General features: G+C 38.2%; 1 non-coding gene across 1 annotated transcript; it reads right to left on the minus strand.

Annotated features, from left to right (window-relative positions):
- Positions 1–4,444: 4,444 nt before the first annotated feature.
- LOC148580651 (small nucleolar RNA R71) lies at positions 4,445–4,551 on the minus strand. Its single transcript, XR_015895534.1, has one exon. It is a non-coding gene; the product is annotated as a small nucleolar RNA R71 (small nucleolar RNA).
- Between the last annotated feature and the right edge of the window lie 3,189 nt (positions 4,552–7,740).

A 7,740-nucleotide genomic window follows, 5' to 3' on the forward strand; every position in this document is an offset into this window, starting at 1 on the left:
CAAAAGGTAGAAAAGTTAAAAGGAATAAAATAAAATTTGGGAAGCATGCTCATGAGAAAATCAAAGTGATTTAATTGCCATGTGCCTTGAAAAAAAAATTATTTTTTAGCATTTAAAATAAAAGGGGGATACAAAAGAAATTCCCCAATGCAAAATAAAAGCAATGCACATGGAATAAAAAAATAAAAAAGTGAAACATGAGCATGTAACAATAAGTGGGATAATATGGGAAAATAGGTAAAGAGATTTTGTTTTACTAAATATGTATGTTAGGTGAGATCTTAGTCTAATTAAGGATTCACTTATTAGCTCACTTGACCCTATACATAAATCCTTACCCTTACCTTGACCCCATTACAACCTCAATTAAAGACCTCATGACTTTTTGGTGTGACTATATTCTATAATTGTTGATTGGTTAGATGAAGAATAAAGTTATAGAAAGTAAGAATAAAAAGAAAAATAGAGTGAATAAACCCAACAAATACTGAGTGACTAGAGAGTAAACACAAAATCCAGTGAGGGTTCAATAACTCATCAACATATATCTATGCTTAAATTTACTAATTGTTTTGCAATTTTGTACAATGTTTTCTTTCCCATATCATTTGCTAAAATGATTTATTATTTAAGGGATTGGCTATACATATATACATGACTCCTAGAGAATGTGAATCAACTTAATTACATGTAAGCTTTATATATGAGTGAATAATTTAGAGTTGCATGATGCATCATTCATTTAGGTAGTTGCATTTAAACTAGGTTGCATTGCATGACATTCCATCACTTTAACCTTAATTATTTATCTTGGATTTAGCATGAGGACATGCTAGTGTTTAAGTGTGGGGAGGTTGATAAACCCATATTTCATGAGTTCTTTTGTGCTTAATTTGAGTGATTTATACAATCCTTCACCTACTTATTCACATTAACTGCATGGTTTTACTTTCCCTTCCTTATTATGTCATATTGTGAAAAACATGTTTCCTAAGCTTTAAAAATTAATTATTTTAATTACCTTTCTTTCCATTCGATGCCGTGATTAGTGTGTTGAGTAGTTTCAGGTTTTCTAAAGCAGAATGACTTAAAGGATGAAAAAGGAAACATACAAAAATGGAAGGAGAAGGCAAAATCGAGCTTCGAAGGAAACTGGTATTCACGCGATCGCATGGACGATGCGATCGCGTGCTAAGCACGAATCAGCAGCGACGCGGCCGCATGACTGACGCGACCGCGCGCCTTAAGCAGAACGCACATGACGCGGTCGCATGACTAACGCGACCGCATGGCAAGGAAAAGCCCCAAATGACGCGACCGCGTGACCCACGCGGACGCGTGACAGAGGTCACGCACCAGAAATTGCAGAAAATGCTCATAGCGATTTCTGAAGCCCTTTTTGGCCCAGATCCAAGTACAGACAGCATAGACCAGAGGTTATAAAGTGTGGGAATGCACCCATTCAAAGGGAGCTCGCATATTTTATTTTTCAATGATTTAGATTTAGTTGAGAGGGAGATCTTCTCTCTCTCTCTCTCTCTTAGGATTTAGGATTTCTTCTTGTTTTAAGAGTGACTCTCAATCCAGGTTTTATATTTCTTTGTTTTAAACTTCCCTTTAACTTTATTTATTTATTTTAGTATCTGAGTTGGCTATTTACCTTTATAATTGGATCTATGAATTCTTCCATGTTACAGACTATTATTTGAATTAATGATAATTGAGGTATTTTCAGTTTATGATTGTTCTCTTGATATAAGTTACCATTGCTTCCCATCTAAGGACATTCTTATTATTTCAGCAATTTTACTTTTTTCCCTTTTGGTCCTGGTTAAGAATTTAGTAACTCGACAGTTATTAAACTCAACATAATTAATAATCGTTATCTTGCTAATTGAGCTGAACTTAAGTAATCCCAACCTTTTCTTAAGAAATAAATAGGATTCAAAGGTCAATTTAATTAGTTCCCTGACTTTCCTTTGCCCTAGTAAAGGTTGACCAAGTGGAGTTTAGATTCAACTTTCATTATAGTTGAGAGAGATAACTACGTTGGACCTCCAACTTCTCTTACCTTGCCAAAAGTCTGCTTTACAGTATTTATTTATTTTAATTGCCATTTACTTTACTTGTCATTTAAATTACTTGCTTCTGATCTTCTAAACCCCGATTACAACCCTTATAGCCAATAATAAGAACATACTTCCTCGTAGTTCCTTGAGAAGACGACCCGAGGTTTGAATACTCGGTTAACAATTTCTAAAGGGGTTTGTTACTTGTGACACCCAAAACGTTTGTATGAAAGGACTTTTGAAGGTTTAGAAACTATACTTGCAACGAGGATTTATCCGCAAATTTCTAGACCACGCAAAAGTTCCTCCCATCAGGAGCATCCTTGGGTTAGGAACGTTAGTAAAAAAGGTGATTATCACTAACGTTCTCGAACCCACACTTTCACTTAACGTTAACGCCACTAACGTCCTAAGCTAGAATCCCTGCCTACTTCACACTTTCTCTCTGCAAGTAAAGCTAAGCCCACTAAAGAAGATAACTGCTTCAACTCAAAATCCAAAGGCCCATATCCAAAATTTGAAGAGCCAACTAGAAGATCAGAAGAATAGTATAAATAGGGAGAGCTTTGAACTAGAAGGGAGCTTTTTGGCATTATTAGAATTACTCTCTGTATTTTACTTTCTCTGCACTTCTAGTTTAACTTTCAGAATGTACTCTCCATCTCTGCTTTCATTTCCTAGAGCTATGAACAACTAAACCCCTTTCATTGAGTTAGGGAGCTCTGTTGTAATTTGATGGATCAATAATAGTTTTCATTATCTTTCTTCTCTCTTTTCTCTTGATTTTACTAGAAAGCTTTCAATCTTCATCCAATTGAGTAGTTATCTTGGAAAAGAAGCTATTCATACTTGGATCTCTTCTGAACCTTGCAAGAGGAATGGAGAGATCATGCTAGAATTACTTTCTCATGTTGGACCAAATTGGGGTTTGGGCGGATATGGTGACATATAATTCTCCCAATACTTTGATTTGGAAATTCATGTGGTATAATCAGTGACCACACTTCATATCTTCTCATGAGCAATTAGACCAAGAAACTGGCTATTGATCTGATTTGAGAGATTGAATTACCAAGGAATTGGAATTCAATCACTTAAGATTGCCAAGGAGATCAATGAATGCATTGATTGAGGAAGAGATGAAAATGAACTTGATCCGGAGAATGCAACATCTCCTAAGCCCAATGAACTCCCCATTTCTGATCTTACCCATTCTCTTTACTTTCTGCTATTTACTTTCATGCTAAACTCCCCTTCCCCATTTAAGATTCTGCAATTTACCTTCCGTCATTTATTTTCTGCAATTTACTTTTTTGCTATTTAATTTCCTGCAATTCTCAACCCAATTTCTACTTAGCTCAACTAGAACATTCTTCCAATTAAAGTTGCTTGACCAATCAATCCCTGTGGGATTCGACCTCACTCTATTGTGAGTTATTACTTGACGACAATTCGGTATACTTGCTGAAGGAAATTTGTTGAGAGACAAGTTTCCGTGCATCAAGTTTATGGTTTCGTTGCCAGGGATTGATTTTGTATCAACAATGATTAAATTGGTGGATAACTAGATTGAGCATTTATTTTTATTTTGTCTGATTTAAGTTCATTTGAGTAATTTACTTTCTGTTCAGTTATTTTCTTCCCATTCCCCTACCCATTTTCTTAGTTGTTTACAATTCATTCACTAACCCACTAATTGTTTGATATATTGCATCACTCACACTAACAGCATTTCTGTAGAAATTATTGTCTGCATCTATCTCTCTTACTTGTGCCTTGTTGGTTGTATGACAGGTAGAAGAAGCGGGGCTTCAACTTCTTTTGATTCTGAACCTGAGAGGACCTTCCTTAGATTAAGGAGGGAAGCAAGAGGAAAGAGAGTAGTTGGTGCTGAGGAAGAGGAAGAGTACTTTGAACCAGACATAGATGAGAATATGGAAAACCATCATGAAGAAGAGGCTCACAACCATTGCAGAGAAGGTCCAGCGCATAAGGCTGGGCAAGAGAGAAGAGTTCTAGGTTCTTACATCAACCCAAACCCAGGAAACTGTGGGAGTAGTATCCAAAGGCCAACCATACATGCCAACAACTTTGAACTAAAGCCACAGCTCATCACCCGTGTTTAGAACAATTGTTCATTCGGAGGAAGTGTCTAAGAAGACCCCAATCAACATCTAACCACCTTCCTGAGGATATGCGATACTGTGAAGTCTAATGGTGTTCATCCTGACACTTATAGACTACTTCTGTTTCCCTTCTCACTCAAGGACAAAGCATCTAAATGGCTAGAATCCTTTCCAAAGGAGAGTTTAGCAACCTGGGAAGATATGGTGAATAAGTTCTTGGCAAGATTCTATCCTCCTCAACGAATCAACAGGTTGAGAGCTGAGGTACAAACATTCAGGCAGCAGGATGGTGAGACTCTATATGAAGCATGGGAGAGGTTTAAAGACTTGACAAGAAGATGCCCGCCAGATATGTTCAATGAATGGGTGCAGTTGCACATTTTCTATGAAAGCCTTTCGTATGAATCAAAGAAGGCAGTAGACCACTCATCCGGGGGATCTCTGAACAAGAAGAAGACCATTGAAGAAGCCATAGATGTCATTGAGACTGTAGCAGAGAATGACTACTTCTATACTTCTGAAAGAGGCAACACTAGAGGAGTGATGGAGCTGAACAATGTGGATGCACTGCTAGCTCAAAACAAGATGATTACCAAGCAATTAGCTGACCTCACCAAGAAGATGGAGAGGAATCAAGTAGCAGCAAGCACTACTTCAGCAGCAACCCAAGAAGGAGTGAATGAAGAAGCAAAGGGTGATCAGGAACAAGCCAACTACATTGGGAATTCACCTAGGCAGCACCATGACCCATACTCCAAAACATATAATCCTAGTTGGAGGAACCACCCAAACTTTGGGTGGAGAAATCAACAGGATCAAGGCCAAGATCAAAGATGCCACAACCCCATCAACAATACAACTCACCAACATTCCACACAGAGATCATATCAGCACCCACCTAACAACATACCTCAACATCCATACCAATGTCAAAATGGCCCTTCTCATCCTTCTAATCTCAACTCTCCATCATCAGAAGAAAGACTATCAAGGATTGAGATTTTACTTGAAGGCATATGCAAGGAGATTCAAGATAACAAGGTGTTTAAAGAGGAGGTGCGAGCCAATATCAAGAATCAGGGAGACACCATCAAGAAGCTGGAATTTCAAGTGGGATACCTATCTGAGAAGATTCCCAAACCTACTGATAGCTTCCCAAGTGACACAGAGAAAAATCCAAGAGGTGAAGCAAAGAAAGTCAGATGGGAAGATTGCAAGATGGTTACTATAAGTGATAAGGAGACTGAGGAAGAGCTGAACAAAGCATCAGAATAATCTGAAGATTCATCAGCAGGAAAGCAGGAAGAGAATCCTTAGGAAACCACAATTACGTAGAAAGAGTTGCTGAGGCTCTATGCACCCTTTCCCCAATTACTAAATGGTGGTGTAGAGAAGAGAATATACTCAAGGTTTCTTGACATATTTGCATCCCTCCATGTGAACATACCATTTATCAAGGCTCTCCAACAAATGCCCTCATACATCAAGTATATGAAGGAGCTGCTGACCAGGAAAAGCTCACTCAAGGGAGGGCAAACCATAGTGATGAACAAGGAGTGCAGTGCTCTCATTCAACCAGAGCTACCTACAAAAAGGAAGGATCCAGGGAGTTTTCACATCCCATGTGCCATAGGAGAAATAATGTTTGACAAAGGACTCTGTGATCTGGGAGCAAGCATCAACTTAATGCCTTTATCCCTTATGAAGAGGCTGCAAATCAATGAGTTGATGTCCATAGACGTAGTCATCAGGCTGGCGGACAAAACTCAAAATCAAGCAATTAGAGTGGTTGAAAATGTGCTAGTGAAGGTTGGGAACTACTTCTTTCACACAGACTTTGTCATACTAGAAATGGAAGAAAGTCACCTTCACCCAATCATATTGGGAAGACCATTCCTAGCTACAGCCAGAGCACTCATAGTTGTGGAGAGAGGAGAGCTAATACTGAGGATACATGATGCACGGAAACTTGTCTCTCAACAATTTTCCTTCGGCAAGTATATCGAATTGTCATCAAGTAAAAACTCACAATAGAGTGAGGTCGAATCCCACAGGGATTGATTGGTCAAGCAACTTTAATTAGAGGAATGTTCTAGTTGAACTAAGTAGAATTGGATTTGTGATTTGCAGAAAATTAAATGGTGGGAAAGTAAATAGCAGAAACGTAAATGCTAGAAATAAAGACTGAATGTAAATAGCGGAAAGTAAATTGCAAAATCTTAAATGGGGAAGGGGAGTTTAGCATGAAAGTAAATAGCAGAAAGTAAAGAGAATGGGTAAGATCAGAAACGGGGAATTCATTGGGCTTAGGATATGTTGCATTCTCCGGATCAAGTTCATTTTCATCTCTTCCTCAATCAATGCATTCATTGATCTCCTTGGAAATCTTAAGTGATCGAATTCCAATTTCTTGGTAATTCAATCTCTCAAATCTTGATCAATAGCCAATTCCTTGGTCAATTGCTCATGAGAAGAGATGAAGTATGGTCACTGATTATATCACATGTATTTCCAAATCAAAGTGTTGGTAGGATTATATGTCACTATATCCATTTAAACCCCAATTTAGTCCAACATGAGAAAGTATTTCTAGCATGATCTCTTCATTCCTCTTCCAAAGTTCCGAAGAGATCCAAGTATGAATAGCTTCTTTTCCAAGATAACTACCCAATTGAATGAAGATTGAAAGCTTTCTAGTAAAATCAAGAGAAAAGATAGAAGAAGAATAATGAAAACTAATATTGATCCATCAAATTACAACAGAGCTCCCTAACCCAATGAAAAGGGTTTAGTTGTTCATAGCTCTGGGAAAGAAAAGCATAGATAGAGAGTACATTTTGAGAATTAAACTAAAAGCTGCAGAGAAAGTAAAATACAGAGAGTAGTTCTCCAATTTCCAACCCCTTTTTCTAATTCAAAACTACCCCTATATATACTACTCTTCTGATCTTCTAGTTGGTTCTTCAAATCTTGGATATGGGCCTTGGATCTTGAGTTTGAAGCAGCTATCTTCTTCAGTGGGCTTAGCTTTACTTGCAGAGAGAAAGAGAGAAAGTATGAAGTGGGCAGGGACTTTTAGATTAGGACGTTAGTGGCGTTAACGTTAAGTGAAAGTGTGTGTTCGAGAACGTTAGTGGCAGTCGCCTTTTTCACTAACGTTCCTAACCCAAGGATGATCCACGTTAACTTCAAGGTTAGTGGCACCAATGTGACCACTAACATTGCCTCTTGGTCTTTCGCACACATTATTGGGACTTACCTTTTCCAATAACGTTGAGAATCCTCCCTTCCCCTTACGTTAGAGTTCACGTTAGTGTGGCTAACGTGACCTTTAAAGTAGGCTTGCCAAATCTTCAAAAATGTTAGTGACACTTATCTTTGTCACTAATGTTTCAAAACGCCCCTACTTCCCATGTTAGAGTTCATGTTAACTAGGTTAACGTGGCTTCTAACGTGGTGGTGATAGCCATCTCCAACGTTAGTGACAAAGGTGAGTGTCACTAACGTTGGCTCATCATTCTTCAATCCACGTTAGCTTCCACGTT

The sequence above is a fragment of the Arachis ipaensis genome, chromosome B10 (genome assembly GCF_059453495.1).
Source record: "Arachis ipaensis isolate K30076 ecotype BB chromosome B10, ASM5945349v1, whole genome shotgun sequence".
In the NCBI taxonomy this organism is placed as follows: Eukaryota; Viridiplantae; Streptophyta; class Magnoliopsida; order Fabales; family Fabaceae; genus Arachis; species Arachis ipaensis.